Source organism: Drosophila subobscura, chromosome O (genome assembly GCF_008121235.1).
Source record: "Drosophila subobscura isolate 14011-0131.10 chromosome O, UCBerk_Dsub_1.0, whole genome shotgun sequence".
NCBI lineage: Eukaryota > Metazoa > Arthropoda > Insecta > Diptera > Drosophilidae > Drosophila > Drosophila subobscura.
The window spans coordinates 4,433,390-4,451,480 of NC_048533.1; the positions used below are offsets into that span (position 1 = coordinate 4,433,390).

The window sequence follows — 18,091 nt, forward strand, 5'->3', positions numbered from 1 at the left end:
GAGTGGAACCACAGACAAATAGACACAGAGAGAGAGTGAGTGAGAGAGGTAGTGTAAGAACATTAGAGAGACATTGTACCTACCTCCCTCCTCCTCCTCCTCGACCTCGTCCTGTAGTCCGAAACCCCCACCTACAACAGGAACCCCGACTCCCCATCAAAATGCTGCCACCTGCGGGCGAGCCAAGGCCTTCTCCTCATTCTCCTCCTCCTCCTCCTTCAACTTCAAACTCATCCGCCCTGAGGGCCGTCGCACGTCTCGCGTCGGGGCTCGAGCTCGGGCTCGTCTCGATGCCGTCTTGAATGCAGCACAAAGACAAACTCAAATCGAAATACAACAAAAAGACAATGTAAACGCCGGCACGAGAATGTAACGCAAGCAGTTTTTCCTCATTTCCCCAAAAAACAACAAAACCAGCCAGCCAACAACAAATCAACAAATAGACAGAGTTACATTTTTGCCATTAGAATCGATCATCGATCGCCGATAGTCGATCATAATAATAATTTATCATCTTGATAATCAAAGCAACGGCGCAACATTTCGTTTGTAAACCAACAACTTAAACTAACAAACAAGAGTCCAGATCCAAGCAAAAACCAATATATATATCCAATAAATATATATATTAATAATAAATACAAATAAAAGCAGGCAAACAACACAGCACAGCACAGCAGTCCGTCAGTCCAGAAATATCAAAATAAAAACGAAGATTTAGCAAATATATTCGAAATTAATTAACGAAAGGAAGAAAGAAAGTAAATTCAGGAAGAAAGCAAAGGAAGGGAAGGGAAAGGAAAGTAAGCAGAACTCCAGTTTCAGTTCAAGTTTCGCATCGATTTCGATTTGAAGCAAAATTAAAGCGTCTGAATTTGATTTCTCGATCGTCTCGTCTCGTCTCGTCACCGTTCCGTCGCATCCAAACGTCTCCAACGTCTCGGCCCAAAGGTTCGTCATCGTCTCGACTCAGTTTTCTACTCAGTTTCTACAAATTCAGACGTAGATCTTCAGTTCATTATATCGTTATAATTGTCCACATTAAATTGTGCATTTCGGCCACAACACATTTTGGAAGAGCAACAACAGCACAGCGATCGATCCGCACATCCAAAGATCGATCCATTCAAAAAGAAGAGGGAAAACAAAAAATACTACGAAATTACCTGAAAATTTTTAAAAACAACCAAAAAGTCTATGAGAGCAACAAACAACAAAAAATTAAACGCTAAATTTTACAAGTGCAAAATTTTCTTATAATTATTTACCAAAAAAAAAACAAAAACAAAATCGAAACAAAAGAAAAATCGCAGAAAATTAGAAAAAATTACAAAAAAAAAGGAGCAAGGGGAGAAAGCAGAATATCGAGAGAGAACTAAAGTGAAAAAAATAGTCGAAAATTAAGCAAAATTTATCAAAGAGAGAGAGAAAGAACTAAAAAATATGCAAAACGGAATATCAAAAAAATTGTTGTGATGTGATATTTTTTCGATGTACTTTTATTTGAGGGTAAGTTCTAAACAAAACATACTTATACACAGATTCGACTTTTTTGCAGATGTTCTAAGCTTTATAACGCAATATTTAAGAGTTAAATTAGCACTAAGAAAATGGGTTGTAAAGATAATCTCTAAAAAGCTAATATTATTCGTTATTCCATGATCAGTTTATTCTAAATATATGTGGGTCTTATAATTTGATCTTCTTCAGCTTTGACATAAAATCGTGCTTATATATCATCTACAAACCTTCAATTAAATAAAAGACAAAATGCCAAGTAGTACTATGGAAAGGGCTGTAAGATGTTGCTCTAAAAAGTAGATTGTTGATCATAATTCTGTGATCATTTCAGTTAAAAAATATTTGTAGGATTTTTGTTAATGTTTGATCTTCTCAATCTGTTCCATCAAATGTACCCTTTTTCTTGCTACGAATTTTGTGTGAAATAAGACCACTAAAAATATGAATCAAGATCATCAAGATCGCAGCAGAAAAGGTTGCCCACCACTCCGCTCTCAGACCCTTTGTAGATCACAGAAGCAGGCCCATCAAAAACTTCCTTCCAAAGAGAGAGCTTCGCTTCGTGTCGGTTTTCTCTTGCACTTCGTGGCTTCGTTCATTCTCATATTCTCATCGTTGTGGCACTGTTGTGGGGCGGCGGCGTTCAGCTGCAGTAGCAGCATGCAACAGAGCCACAGCATCGCATCGGGAATGCTGCTGCTGCAGCTGTGTGTGTGCCCCTGGCTTAGTTGTAGTTGTAGACTTTTTGCTTTTCTACATCCACACGCACAGCGTACACTCGTACGTCGAGTTACTCCCACACACACACACAAGTGCAATGAGGCGCCGCTTTGGGGGCCGTGCACATAATGTAAACAAGGACATGCGCAATGTAGCGGCAACAACCATCCAGGAGCAGCGTTTCCCCTAACAGGAGAAATGCAGTGCAAGGCAATGCAATTGCCAACTAGAAGATAGCAAAGGCAGCGGGCTGAGGCAGTCTCTGTGGCTGGGGCTGGGGCTGGGGCACAGGCAGGGGGCATGTACTACCGATTGCAGCACACTAGTAAATAGCAGCAGAAGGCAAGAGCAGCAGCAGCGGCGTCTGCGTCGGCATCGCTGTCGACGCCACCGACTTGCCACAGTTTAGATGGGAAAAAAGGAAAAACTCTGAGCTGGCTCCCCCAAGCCCCAGCCACAGATCGCCCCACCATGTGCAACACAGAGAGCGAGATATAGAGAAAGACAGAGAGGCAGATGCTGCGCATTTGAGCCAGAGAGAAAGAGGGAGGGAGGGGGAGCTAGAGCTAGAGCGAGAGAGCTGCGAGCTGCAGGCCGAAAGGATGCAACGCTGCAAGGCAATGCACTTGAAGTGCGACGCAGGACAGCACGACAGCAGCGACAGCAACGACCGTTTGCGATTCTCTTCTTTTTGGTTGTGTTGTCTCTTTTCGGCTTATTTTTAGAAGTTGCACCCACCACCCAGACGCACCCTTGCACCTCCCTTCGATGCTGCATTCGCATCTTATTTACTCGTAACTTTTACATGGCTGCAGATGCTGGAGGAGCAGGAGCAGAGAGGCTCCAACAGCAGCAGCAGCTGTTCATGGAGGCCCAGCACGTGCAGCAAGCAACTGCCTCCCTGCTCCCCGCTCCCCGCTCTCTGCGTGATTTGTGCGTTGCAAGAACGATGATGATGATGGGGATGGGGATGGGGCTGGGTGATGCTGATGATGATGATGCTGGGAGTAGGCTGTGGTGGAGCAGCGAGTGGGTTGGCTGTGGGTGCTTGTAGAGCTCGGCTGCAGCTGCATTTTCTTTGTCGTTGTCGTCGTCGTCGTCGTCGTCGCTGTGCGTGGTTGGTCGGCTCGAAAAGGTGGGGGGACGACTATGGAGACTGTGGAGGCTGTGGGCGCGCTGGGCCGGAAGTGTGGTCGCGTAGACATTGCGTAGAGTCAGAGCCAAGTTTTTTCTATTTCTTGGTGAGGCATCAGCCAGTGGGTTGCAGCCAGCCACCCCCAATGCGAGCCCCATCCCATGGCCGCCCCTTGGCCGCGCTTCATTCGCACATCGAGTGAGTGTGTGGCAGGCACATCATGGAGTTGCTGCAGTACATAGACGACGCGTTGGGATACATGGGAGATGCTGCACCCCCTGCCACTGTGTGTGCGTGTGTGTGTGTGTGTGTGTTTTGCGCGCGCGAACTTTTGGGAAAGGAAAAAAACTTAAACAGAGATGCTTTTACATACAACCAGCCAAATGCAGCCCACCCCCCGCCACCCCTTTTTGGCTGTTTTGGGGTTAGAGCAGAGAGGCTGCGGGGGGTGGCGCTGCATTTTGCGCGTCTATAGCTTTTTTTGGCGGTTGTCGATGGGACGGGAGGGTGGCAGGTGGCAGGAAGCAGAGGCTTGAATCCATGTACTGGAGTGTGTCCGCGATGATGGAACGCCGAACGAGGAACGCAACGCAACGAAACGGCAAACGGCAACGGCAACGGCAACGCATCTATCGGGCATCGGGAAACGGCCGTGCAACGTAGTGGCATACGGCTTTTGGACGTCTTTTGAGTAGAACATTGCTTTTTTATATTCTCGGCTCGACGCAACGCACCGTGCCGCACCGCACACATCTCCACGAGAGCCCCCCAAAAAAAAGGACACGCGGCGGCGGCTCAGTAGCCTGAGCTCGAGTAACGGTACGCAGACGATACGGTGCAGCAGCAAAGTCAGACAGAGTTGGTTGCAAGTCGTCGACGGACGGTTCGGTTCCTTTTTCGGAGTTGCTTATTTTCTAAAAAATCTGCTGCATCCTCACACACACACACACACGCAGACAGACGCGTCAACGCCTCCCGCATTTATTATATATATATTATATATATATATATATTCTATATATATAGAATAGATATATATATATATATATAAATGGGTGCAAAGTGCGCGCGCGTTTGCCACCCACAAAGTGAACGCCGTTTGCGCCTCCGCCTCCGCTCCGAGCCCATCGTGGGCGGCTGAGGCTTCGAGAGTGTGTTCGAGTGTCAAATACTATTTATATATATACAATAAATGCAATAAAATATATACGAAATATGTACATATATCCCTGCCCCCATCTATCATCCTTCAATGGATGCTTGAGTGTGTGTGTGGTGAGCCTCGTGTGTGTGTGCCTACAATAATAAATTCTTTGATTAAAAGCAAACGAAAATCAGCAACAAAATTCTAATCACAGAATCATTTGATGGATTTTTTTGACAAATCGAATTGAATTTTTAAACCCAACAAAGACCGCAGAAATTATAAACACAAATTAAATCCACGTATTACATCGACTTTCTCGACTGATCCCGGATATTCTCCTGCCCTCGTTTGATCCAAGTCGTCCCGCGGCCAGAGTCGTCCACTCGTCTGCGTCGTCGTCCGCTGTCATTCCCCCACCCCGAGATGCCCCCAATGCACACCTTCAGGATGTCAGCTACGATCATCTGCCTGAGCAAAGGATTCCAAGGATAAAACCCACAACAAATAAATACTTATATAATTTGAAGCAGGAAAAAACCGAACAGAAGCCCGGTTCTTGCTTGCTCTCTCATGTTTGCATTCCCATTGAGGCTGTCGCCATCCGATAAATACTCTGACGCACTGCAACTGGCAGGGTATCCGCTCCGCACCACGGAGGAGGATCACTCGGAGCCGGATCGCCCGCATCGCACCACGTTCACGGCGACGGCGACGCAGACAAAGATGCTCGAGTGGCACAACTCAATGACAACGAACCGCAACTGCCTCAACCAACGACTGCCAGCACCAGCAGTAGTACCAGTAGCTGTAGCTGTAGCTGTGGACACGAGAGAGAACCTGAACACTGCTATGGATAAATAACATCAGTAAATTGTCCTGTACGTGATCGATCCCCCACAAATAATTTTCCAAATATTTTTAGTGGGTTACAAACTTGGGTTTACTTAGGAAATTAATTTTGTGGGCAGGAACTCGCATTCCTTTAGCTCGGGTTTCCTTACAAAAACTACTTGTTAGCATCTGCCAAGCATCCAGCCACGTGTTTGCACAGCAAACCATTAGGGGAAAACTCGCTCAAAAAAAATATACAAAAAATATCTATGCAAAAGTGGAACACTTTTTGAGCTCTCCCAGCCAACAGCTCAAATTACAGCGGCTGCTGAGAGTCCCCCCAGAATTTCCCCAACATTCGCCGTGAATTTTGAGAATGCCGACGGCACGCAGAACTGAAACCCTTGTCAGCATCTCGCGAGCGTCTCATTTGTATCTATGTGTGAGGCATCTTCGAGGAGTGTCAGTCCAAGGGTTTCGATTCGCTTAGAGGAATCGCTTCTTGGGTGAAGGAATCTTTGAGGTGCCAGGTGGGAAAATGCTGAAAATCTTTGCATCTTTCAACGCAACATCAGGGGTTGCACACTCACACAAACACACATACTGTGGCAGTCGCCTAACCAGACACACGTACACTCAATTCTCATACTCCATTTTGTTGAGCTGCCCCAACCGGCAGCGCTGTCTGCGTCGCTGTCGCTGTTGCCCCTCCATGTATTTGGAGAGTATTTGAAATGCGCACTAGCTCTAGCTCAAAGAGCGAGAGAGAGTCCCGTGTCCCGTGTCCCATGTCCCTGTCCATGCCAATGCCAATGCTCCCCTCCAACCTCTGTGTGTGTGTGCGTGCATCCTGTTTTTGCATTCATTCCCTTTTTCGTGTGTTTTGTGTGGGTGGTCTGCTGTCTGCTGCCGTCGCTGCCGCGAATTTTATTTGCAAAGCCCCACGAGATGAGGGGGTTGGGTGTGCTGGGCTGTGTTTGCTGCCTGCCTTTGGCTTTGCGCTGCCTGTCCTCTGCCGCTGCCACTGCTACTGCCACTGCCACTGCCGAACGTCCCCTGCCTGTGTGTCCTGCGTTCGCGTATTTTTTCGCGGCTGCGGCGGCGGGCAAACATTTTTTTGCCTGCTGCTCGCGTTGTTTCCCCGGCTGTTGCTGGTGTGGGACTGCTGCTGCTGCTGCTTCATCCTTTCAACCTGCCTGCGCCAATACACATGTATGACCCCCCACACACACACACACACACTGACAAGCACCCCACACATGGTTGCATGCCGGCGCTGGGGCAGAGAGTCGCGACAACGACACCGTCAGCGGTCGTCCTCTCGGCCTATTCGCGGCGAAATAATTTTTCGCATTTTTAGTACAAAGCTTCACATCAACGTCGTCGTACAAACAAATTTTTATTTTCGGATTTTTCAATTACGTTTTCATTTATTTTTAAGTATTAAGTTTGCGTGCACTCAAAAACTCAACCAAAAACAACAAAACCAAAAGCAAAACCCGAAAACAACAAACAAAATCACTAAAACAGAAATTCCCCCCAAAAAGAAAGTCATTCATAAGGAAGCTTAGATTAGATCTAATATCTCGAATTGACTTTCAACATACTCGAACCACAAAAACAACAGAAACTAAGTCTGGCAAAATCGAAAATCGAAAGAAACATTTCACCGGCTTTCCCGAAATCGAAACAAAACGAAACGAAACGAACCGAAAAAGCAAACTAAAAATTGGAAATTGAAACGATTCTCAAAGTGTGTTTTCGACCAACAAACTCTACCAGGAAGAACTCTCTCGAAGATTTCTCTCAGTTATGCGTTTCTCAGTTATAGTTTGAATCCTGTTTGCCTTTGCCTCCTCCTCCTTTACGTTGAACGTTCGAAGCGCTCGAAATCAAATCATCATCAGCTCATTTTTAAGTTGTAAACGAAACTCGAATAAGCGAACATAAAAAACGAACGAACAAAAAGACACTCAAAGAGTACTCAGAAACAAAAACAAGAACAAAAAGAAAAAAGACACAAAAATTACAAAATTTAAATGTAAAATCAAAAGTACAAAGCAAAAAGATTGTTGGCAACATTTTTATAAGTATATTATATACGGTATTACTATTATTATTTGTATATATTTTTTATACGAAATCAAAATCGAAGAACAACACCACAAAAACCAAAACCAACCAAAAAGCAAAGCCAAAACTCAATTTTGATACTCCTCACACGCACGTGTGTGTGCTGGCAGGCACTCTGACACTCCTCCGAATCCTACGAATCCTCCGATTCCTCCGACGGGTAAGCCAAATTTTATTGTGTGTGTGAGTGGAGAAATAAATGCCTGCGAAGGAGAAGACGTTGCCAGAGAGACAAGGAGAGAGAGAGTAGGATAGAGAGAGAAAGAGCTAGCGAGAGAGAGGCGGCAAAATGAGAGAGAGACTCGATTCAGTTCTCCTTTCAGACGTTGCTGGGTTCCCTTTCCGTTGCCATTTCCGTTTCCGCCCACGAAGAATGACTTCGGCTGATAATTTTCGGCTGCTTCGTGTCTCGTTTCTCTGCTTTCTAATTGCGTCGTCGTCGTCGCCGTCTCTCTGCTAGCGTCTCTGTGTGTGTTACATTATCATGAGGCAGAAGTAGCAACAACACCTACGCCTGGCAGCAGAGTCGGCATCGGCAGCAGCACCACGTCGGCGCCATACTGCTTCGTGCTGCTTCGGCTTCTGCCTGCCTCTGCCTTTGTCGCTGTGTGAGAGAGTGTGTGTGTGTGTGTGTGTGTGGCAGCCAGCCTCCGCCTCGAAGCTCGAAGCACGGAGCAAGGCTGTGTCCTGTCCTGTCGCTTGCTGCTGCCGCTGCCTGCCTGCTTCTTCTCTTCTAGTTCTTCTTAAGCTACGCGCGCGTACGGTCGCCTCGCCTCGCCGCCACGTCTCGCCTTGCCCACCCACAAATACTCCTGCCCCCAGCCGCCACCAGTGGCTGCTCGGGACTCGGACTCGGTCTCGAACTCGGCCTTCGGCTTCGTACTGAGGCTCCTTCCTTGGTGGGTTTCTTCGTATGGGTGTGTGTGTAGTGTGTGTGTTGGTGTGTGTGTGTGTGAGCAGGCGCACACTTACTTGCACTTACTGCGACTCCTTCTGCTCCTTGCTTGACGCTGCTTCTGCATCTGCTGCGTGTAGGAAATTATCTGCTGCCTCTGCCTTCGCTGCTGTTGCCGCTGCTGCTGCCGGCGTCGCCTAATACATATATAAATAATATATATTATTATATGGGATATACATATATTTAAAAGAGCGCTCTCCTGTACGTGGAGAGTATATAGAAAAGGAGCTGCAGCTGCTCGTTATCGGTAGCTAGGTGGAGATGGGCAAGGGTAGATGGGATGGAATGGGATGCTGTTGTAAGTGGATTGGGCTGCTCTGGGTTGTGGGGCATTGCTGTGCCTTGCAAGAAAGTGTTGCATACTTACGGGCAAACGTTGACTGCAGCAGCAGCACGGCAGCAGCAGCAGCGCCTTGGACTTCTTTACTTTCGAATCCTAGAATACGAAATTCAGTACGTTTCTAGTCACGCGCGCTGGCAGAAGTTTTGCTTGCGTTTCTGCCTGTCTTCTCCCAACGACTCCGACGACGACGACGAACGCCCGTCTCTCGACTTGTGTAAAAATTAATTCAAAAATAAATCCAATCCACATTAAATTCCAATATAAAAATAATAAAAAAAAACCAATTGAATATTACAAATAACCAAATAAAACAAATTGAATATCGAATATTGTGCATGAGCTGCCTGAAGCAGAGTGAAGAATTTATTTCAATGCAAATTAAAACCAATTTAAAAAAAAATTAAATTAAAATAAAATATATTTATTGTATCATAATCAATTATCAATCGCTAAAGATCATCGCTATCGAATACCAATCGAAGGGCTGCCCTGCCCGCCACAGATCCTCCTCAATTAGAGTCTGCTCGAGTGCCTCGATTCGCTGCTGTCTTGTGGTACGTGGAATAGACGGTGTGGCATAGACGTCGCTGTTAGGCGCTCGATTAGCCAACCAAAGTGGCAACCGCACAGACAAACTCACACGCACACACCATACACAAGGCGCCACTTGCTGCCTTTTGCTAACATACAGAACATTGCGCATACGACAAGTTGGCCAGCAATTATACTGCCTGCGCATTGGCTTTCACACCGCCACACCGCGTCTTGGGGAAAAAACTTGGCAGGAAATTATCTAAAGCGCCCTAGGAGACGGACGCCTCAGATTCGCCGCAGCGCTCTGACGCCCGCCCGACTTTGTCAGCAACTTTCTACACTCACACACAGACACAGGCACACAGAGACAGGGAGGAAGTCAGAGTCGGGTGGCAATACTTATATAGTTGAATACACACAGAGGCATGCCTCTAATTTTATATAAATACTCTCACACACACACACACACACTCAGACACACAGGCTGGCACGCGCGGAGCTGCGACTCGGAGCCGAATATAAAAGCTTTGGCTCTTCGTTTCTTGTGAGACATTTGATCGTCTTGGCCAGCAGCAGCAGAAGCAACAGCAAAAGCAGCGACAGCAGCAGCAGCAGCAGACCGAAGTAGCGGCAGACTGCCAGCAGCAGCAGCAGCCAGTCAGAAGGTTCTTCGTCCTTAGTCAGTTGGTCACTCAGCCAGGGTAGAACAGAAGTCAGAGCCAACAAAACACGGCAGGCCAGTCCAGTCAGTTCTGGCCGTGTTACCCGTGTTTGCCATTAATCAGATTTCATTTAATTCAGCGATGGTACGTCAAAGGATTGGGGCAGGACTTTGAGGTCCCTAGGTGTCTATCCAGTCTGCAGAATATTCTAACTGGGAATCCAAAAAAATATTATACAAAACAAAGTGACAAAGTGATCCACAAACAAAACAAAATGTATTCAATGAACTGTGAAATTAAATGGAATTAAACAAATTAAAGTTATGAAGTCTGTGATGAAAAACAGTGAAACAATAATACAAAAAATTAAAAACATTTAAAATATAATAAATAATAGAAAAATTATATTTCATAATCATTTTTATTTGATTATTTTCTTTGCTTTGAAATTATAAGTCTAGTCTTTATTATTTGTAATATCTATATCATTTCCTCTGCCATTCTGTATTTTCATTTCATTTAAGTTTCCTTTCCATAATTTCATGTTAATTTTATTAATTTATTTATATTTTTAAATCAAGTTAAATTAATTTTTAAAGATTGCTAAATTAAATCTTATATTTTTCTTCGAACAGAAATTACAAATCAAAATCCAACAAAAGAAGAAACATAAACGAAAAGCACAGAAATAAATGTTTTGACAACAAAGAAATCACACAAATGAAAATGCTCGAAATTCTAAATTAAACTCGCAACATGAAAAGCGCTGCGGCAACAAAACTTCTTTGGAAAATCCCAGAGGATGCAACAAATACAAATAATCAAAAAATAATAAAATTAACTAACAAAAGTTAAACTTAAAATTAAATGAAACTTCAAACCTACACCGAAACAGAGTGAAAAGTGAAGCATAAGTTTAGGTGTGCGCCGGAATGTAGTGGCGGGCACTGTGCAACACATGTGGCATGCCACGCGGCTGTGCATGATAAAAAAGAAAGCAGAAAATATTTTATTTGTTTTTACCCCCCATGAAAACCGATAGAAAGTGCGTTTAGTGACCCCCTAATACCCGTCGACTTCCCCGTTGACCGCAGCGCTTGAGTGATTTGTGTTGTCCCCTTTCGACCCCAATCGACCCCCAATCGAAATTCCCTTTTGACATCTGTGCTTTGAACAACGACTCGAATCGGCCAGAGAAAATGCGCCGCCAACATCTGAAACTGAATTCGTAACCGAAACTGCATCTGCATCACCAGGAATGATGATGCCTCTGCCAATGGCACTGGCTCTGCCTCTGCATCTGCATCTGCCAGGTGGCGGAGCAGAGTCCAGTCCCTGGACTGCTGTTCCTGCTCTGTCATGAGCCCCCGGCACTCGCCTCTGGCTATGTAACTGTTAAATTAAGGGTAAAATATCGCAAATGGTATTGGTGCTCTCAAAAAGCATAACCAAAAAAAACAAAACAAAACTTTAAACGAATCTTAAACGATTTATGAACAATTTAAATGAAAACACAAAACAAACCCTATCAATGTTTCCTAAGCAGAGAAAGTAAAGCTAAATAGTCAAATCTTTTTGAGTTTATTTTCGCGGATAGATTTCTATATTTTAAGTTACCTTTTTAATATAGTTTTGCATTAGACTCCCAGAATATTTTGTTAACTCCCAGAGCTTTCGGGTGTCTTGGGTGCCTTTAAAGTCACCGATTTAGCTCACATTTAGGGGAAAAAATTTAGATTAGACTTCGTTCGCTACCCTTGCCACTTAAGCATTTTGCAAAACATTTTCATCCACAGCCATTAAAATTACTTCCATTAAATGTTCAGCTTAACTAATCACAAAATTACGTTGCCGTTTGTGCAATTGTTCTGCTTTTTGCTTGCAGGTTACACCATATCGAGAAGTTATCCAATGAGAAAGCCGCTTAAATTTTGGTAAGTAATATCCGCATGCACTCTGCCCCCTTCCCTTCAATCGCCTTCCCCTTGCTTTTTAACTTTAAGTCTGAGCTAAGGTCCAGTCTCTTGGTCTAATGAAACGCCTTTGTGCTCGAGTGGACTTCATTTTTTAATTAGAAAGTCAACAAACACAAGCACACACACGGAGACACACACTGAGACACAGACAGACTGTTGGGGGCCTGGATGCGGGATCCTTAATCGAAAAGTGCTGCCATATGGAGGAGGCGCCTTTGTGGGCCACTGCCTCCACATCTCGCTCTCTCTGTTTCCTCGTCTGTTTGTTGGCTTTGCTTTTGTTTATTTGTGTGCTACTTAAGATGAAATGGCAAAGAAAAGTGACGTTGAGGCAGCGCTGCCCTGTGTCCGTTTCAATTTCTCCTACTCGGCAAGGCCCGGCCCAGCAGCAACTCTTCACGCAACATTGCCCCCGATGCTGCCGTCAGACACATTTTCTTTGGCTCTTGCAGCAGTCGTTGGAAGAAGGTGGGATAGAAATAGACAAGGATGTGGAGAAGGCGACGGTGCGGATGGGTGAGGCAGTGCAACAGCAACAGCAGCGGAAACGGAAATTGCTGAAGTTGCAAGTGTGTGTGGGTGTGCGGGTGTGTGCCGTGTGTGTTTGTGCTTATGTTTGTCTATGTGTGTATAATGATGCGCCGTGTTATCCTTTTGCTGACAGCAGACGCCGCCAATGCCGTCATGCCGCTAGTTACTGCCGCACTTACGGTTGTCTCCTCCTCTAGCTCCTGCTTCGGCACTCGTCCTCCTGCACTCCTTCTGCTCCTGCTGCAGCACTGTTAGATATACAAGCAACAAGCAGGCAGCCTGCCTGCTGCAATTATTTTCAGCTTAAGCGACAAAATTACTCGTAGAAGGAAGTTTACAAGTCTTAAGCATTTCCATTTCCATTTGCCATTTGCCAGGGCTCGTTATTATCCGCTGCTCGATGCCGTGTAAATGAGTTTGTTGCCGACTTTAGCTGCTGCTTCTGTTGTTTTAGTCCCTGCCCCACCACCACAGCCCCCCACCCTTACACTCTTCTCTTATTTTGTTCTGCTATTTTTACTTTTTATTACCAACTTTTGTGCCGCTGTTTGTTCTGCTGCTGCTGCACATACACATCCACATCCACATTTTGTGTGGGAACTTTGGCCTCCTGGGCTGCTTGAGTCCTGTCGTGGGTGGCTGGGCATGGCTGCTCATGTGCCTCCCCTCTGTTGTGTTGCTGCTTTGCCAGTTTTCTTTTCACTCCTCGGACTGCTGCTGCTGCTCCTTCAGCTGCTCCTCTTGTGCTTGGCATAAGTAAGTGCACCTAAGGCTACTTATGTAAAATGCAAAATTAAAGTTGACTTTTAGGCGCACAATGGAGCTCATTCCCACCGCCACTACCCCGCCCCGGTGCAAGTTGTTTGCTTTGTTCATGGCTAAGAAAGTTTCATTTCATGCCCCCCCCACGTGAAACAAGAGGCAACATATGAGGAAACATGCCACATACGAAAGCCAGGCAAAGTGAAGCCCCAGCATCCATCCCCCCAGCATCCATCGCCATCAGTCAGGTGAAATTTCTAATGTAGAAAGTTTTTTGGACCTTCGTTTCGCCATGCACCGACAACTCCTCTGATGGCCCGATGGCGGGTTGGACGGTGGGCCGATGGCCCAAGCCGGAAATCGTTTTAAGAACGGAAGTGAAAATTTCTACCATTCAACGTAGCGCAACCATCTAAATGTACATCTAACAGCAGAACAGCCGGCCCTCAAATAATCTCTTATTGAAAACAACACAGAAACATGAGCAGAGGCAGTGACATGAGGCAGAGGCAGAGGCAGTAGCAGCAGCAAACAGCGCCACTGAAACGCAAATTCATTCAATTGCAAAAAGAAAATTACCCTAAAAAGCAGCAGCACCCACAGACAGACAGAGACATTGGACATCAGACAGAGAGCAACAAGTCGCAATGATTATCTGGAATTAAATAAAGCACCATCCATATACTATATAGCCAACAGAACTGCTGTAGCTGGTGGCCTGTGGCTGCTGGCTGCTGACTCTTGCTATATCTGGCCACTTGTGCCAGTCCGCTCGGCCAATGGCAATGCGCCACTCACTTGAGCGCCGGACAAAGTTGCACGCCTCGATGAGCAGATGATCACCTCCCCCCCTTGGCGATCCCTTAGCCCCAACGCCACGAATGAGTCTGCGCTGCTATGCTCTGGAAATTAAGTCGGTAAATGACTTGTAGAACTTGTCATCAAATCGTGTGTTCAGGGTCTGTCTCTATATACCCCTCTCATTCTCTATCTCTCTCGCTCAGCAGATTAGAAATACACTAACGAACACAGACCATTAGTTAGTTATAGATGACAGATTAAAGTTCCTATAAGGGAAGTTTGAGGAGTTCGTTGGGTAAAAATATCAAGAGAAAAAGCAAGCGAAATCATTTAAATTCTAAAGTAATTATTTTTAACAATTATTTATTGATTCACATTCAAGGTTTACATTTCAAGATCTCCCATTACTTATTATAATTCATTGCTGGCTTCTTCCCCACCCCTGAGCCACCTAGAGGGCATTCGATCTTCGGTTTTTGTGTGACTGGGGGCGACATTTAATCTTTCTTTTTGTTGTACTCGTATTTCGGACATTGGGCGGTGGGAGGCTGCCTCCGTAGCCCGAGAGCAGCAGCCAGGCGACGCGCAACAAGATAATCAAATGTAATTTATTTCGTATTTGGTGCGCGGCATGCATGAGCTGAGCTGAGCTGAGCTGCTGCTGGACGACAAGTACGAGTACGAGCATCTGTGCGATGCCATCTAATGTATCTAACTATCTAGCATTTAGTATCTGGAAACACACACAAACACACAAACGAATAGACAGGCAGAGAGAGAGACGGAGAGTGCCTTATATAAAAACAAGTAACAAGCGACGAATCAAGCCGCAGCCCAACCCCCAGAGCCCAGATGGAACCCAGACCCCCAGACCGGATGCACGAGCACTTGGCTGGGATGTAGTCTCTGATCTCGAATCTAGTATGGTGTAAAATCATTCAAGCATTCAAGCTGCGATCCATTTGCCACGCTATGCCACACTGTAATGCAATTTCCAAGCCCAAAGGCGGAAGCTTAATGCTCTCCCTTCTGTTGCTCCCTTTCCATAGTGTGACAATCGAGCTGCATCGATAGCCACTTGCCACTTTCCCACGTGCTTTGGCCAACAAGTGGTCGTCGAGACACACCCTCTCTGTGTCTCTGCATGCCCTCACCCTTCCCCTGCCCCTGCCCCTGTCCCATTCCCTGGCCATATAGCACGCACCAAAATAACAGAACAAAGAACAAACAGAACGAACATGCAGGCAGCATGGTGGATGGAGGGTGGTGTGGTGTGGGCTAAAAGGCAGCATAAATACGTATTAAAACGTTAATAATATGCGAGGGGCAACAACTCATGACAGACTCAGCCTCAGCTACGGAATCAGACACTGCCGTTGCCTCTGCCCCAGTGCCAGGGAAGTTGCCACAGCCCCGAAGCTGATGAAAAGCCACAGACAGCCGACAGGGAGACAGCGAACGACAGGGGGGGGAAGGCCAGAGGCAGCGACAGGTAAAGGTGGCCCATGGTGCTGTCCCAGTGGCTGTCCAACGCAAATCTTTCAAGAGTAGTTCCGCTTTTTTGTTGTGCCCCCAGCAGCAGCAGCAGCAGCAGCAGCAGCGACAGTCACGGCGACACTTCCGCTTGTGGGTTGTTGGAGTGGGAGTCAAAGTCTGAGGTCTGAGGTCTGGGGCATGTGTCACGAAGAACTCTCCACAGCTGCACCTGGAGCTCGAGCTGTAGCTGTAGCTGGAGTTGTTCACGCACTGATTTCGGGCCTCTGATTATCTTCATATTGTTTACAATTAAAACAACGATAGCAGGGGGGACAGGGGTTGAGGGTGTAGGCGTGAAATGCGCGGCACAGACCAACAGAACGGGCAGTGGAACAACTTGAAGGTTGACTGAGCGCCGAGAGCTTCGAGAGCTGCCAGAGCTGCGAGAGCTGACTTCAGTAATTACTTTCGGGGCCGGGCAGCGGAAGTGCTCACCATTTTGTTTCTCGACTTTATTTCTTGCTGCGTATTGGCCAGGCCGAAACGGTACCCAAACGGCACGGAACAATAAAAATTATAATGTTGTAGTACGACGAGTAGTGGCAGTACGACAGTACTTTCGTGGGGAAGAGTGGGCTGGGTCCAAAGTTCTGTCGTTCTGCCCGCTGCACAGACTCAATGTTACAGCAGTGGGGAGGTTGGGGGGACCCCTGGGGCCCATGGGTGTATTTCTTTGCGCTTCCGTAAGCAGCGAATCGGCTTGGCTTTTTCCTAGTCTCCACCGGGAGAGAATTGATTTCGCCGCGCTTCGCATTTGTTGTGGAACTTGCCTCAACCTCAACGCTTGGCTGCCTCCAACGATTTAGTGGCCCCTCCACAAAGATGCACGGCACTTGGCTGCTGCTGCTCGACGCTGATTAAACAGCAAGTTGAGCGGAAGCCCCATTGGCTATCCACGGAGACGTTTGTCTCTCTCTCTCTGTCTCTCTCTCTTTCTTTGAGAAGAAGGCGGGTCTAGAAGTGGGGGTGTGGGAGCGGGAGTGTTGGGCATCTGCGACCACAGAAAGTTTGACCCCAGGCAGAGGACCGACCAGGAGATCTGCTCTAATCAATAAATCACTTCAAGGTTTTCTTAATTAAAAGTTTTCCCTTGCACCCAAACCACAAAAATACTTGCACCCTGCCTCCTGGCAGCTTGGGGAACATATTTCTACTTGTAGAATAAACTTTGCACACAATCCAGGAGCAAAAAAAAAGGACAAAAAATTGATTAACTGCCATGCGACCACAAAAAACAAGAAGCAGCAGGAGCAGCAGCAGCAGCAGCAGCAGGATGCCAGGACGAGAGACAAAGTTTCGAATTCTCTTTCCAATAAGAAAAAGTTACGGACTTGAGGAAGAAAAGTGCAAGGAAAAGGAGCAGGGAAAGGGATACAGGGGAGGGGTAAACTATAGCAGACTATAGACAAAAACTGAAAACTATTAAGCGCTTAAGTCAGGCAGAAAATGAGACAAAATAGTTGCAAAACTAAAGCCAAGGAGAAGCCCAAGGCAGAGTTGGAGGCGGAGGCAGCCATTAATTAAGGGTTGCGGCATAAGAAAGGAAAAACTCCAAGGACTTTCCAGTGGAAGAACCAGAGAGAGAGAGAGGAGGAGAGCAAGAGCAGGGGAGTAGCTAATTGGCAAGCGCGAAGAGAACAAAAAAAAAAAAAAAAAAAAGAAGCAAGAAAAAATATGTGAAAAAAAAGATGAAAAGCCTGGGAAATGTTTTCTTAAGCGACCGCAAAAGGCAAACGGCAAACGGCAGAGAGAAAATCGGTGCACAGAAAAAATCAAAAGAAGCTAAAACAGTCGTCGACCCCACTTGATCCTACACCCAGCCCTCAGCGCCCCACTAAGCCCTAAGAATCATTTTCAGTTTCTTGTTACACTTCTTGGGCCATAAAATATTTACCCAAAACAAACAATAAAAGCCACGTCGGAGGGGGAGGCGGAGAAGGTTGTGGGTGGTGGTGGTGCAAGGAAGGTGAAACGGCGGCGACAGTCAACAGAGACTACGAGCAACCTTTTGTCACTCACTACAAAAATCCCTGCCTTGCCTCAAGCCTGCCTTGCCCCATAAAAACTTGGCTATTGACATAATTGTGGGTAGCCGAGGGGAGAGGCCAGGGTACCCAAGACCCAAGTCACACTCAAGGCGTTGCCGGCAGACACTTGAAGGCGGGCCAAGAAGAGCAGCACCAGTTCGAAATCCAGTTCCACCCTCAATTAGATGTCAAGGGTCCCCCGGCAAAGACGCCGGCAGGATTACACTTAAACTTGCCATCATTCGAGGCCGCTTCCTTGGCTCTCACTTACACTTACAGTTCCAGTTCCAGTTACACTTGCAACAGTTAAACTTTCGTTTACATGCTCGTTACGAGTTGTTGCCGCAAATTAGCTCCACAGAACTGGGGCCGTTCCTTTGTTTGTGCTCTAAAGAAGGAGACGTCCGTCTCTGATTTGCCTTAGACGATGATTCCTTTCTTATTGGGACTTCCGTCCTTTGGAAACTTTTGCCA

The 18,091-nt window shown here is 46.3% G+C and overlaps 1 long non-coding RNA gene across 5 annotated transcripts in view; it reads left to right on the plus strand.

The window, feature by feature from the left end:
• The first annotated feature begins 1,377 nt into the window (after positions 1–1,377).
• Positions 1,378–18,091, plus strand: part of LOC117898365 — a 43,891-nt gene continuing 27,177 nt past the window's right edge. The window contains exons 1-3 of one of the 5 annotated variants that reach the window (XR_004649135.1): positions 8,834–9,002; positions 10,620–11,390; positions 11,870–11,918. This is a non-coding gene — a long non-coding RNA (uncharacterized LOC117898365). Of the gene's footprint in view, positions 1,510–5,251; positions 5,402–7,537; positions 7,648–8,833; positions 9,003–9,295; positions 9,343–10,619; positions 11,391–11,869; positions 11,919–18,091 lie in introns of those variants that run through there. The other 4 variants (XR_004649132.1, XR_004649134.1, XR_004649133.1 and 1 more) reach the window with 4 other exon arrangements.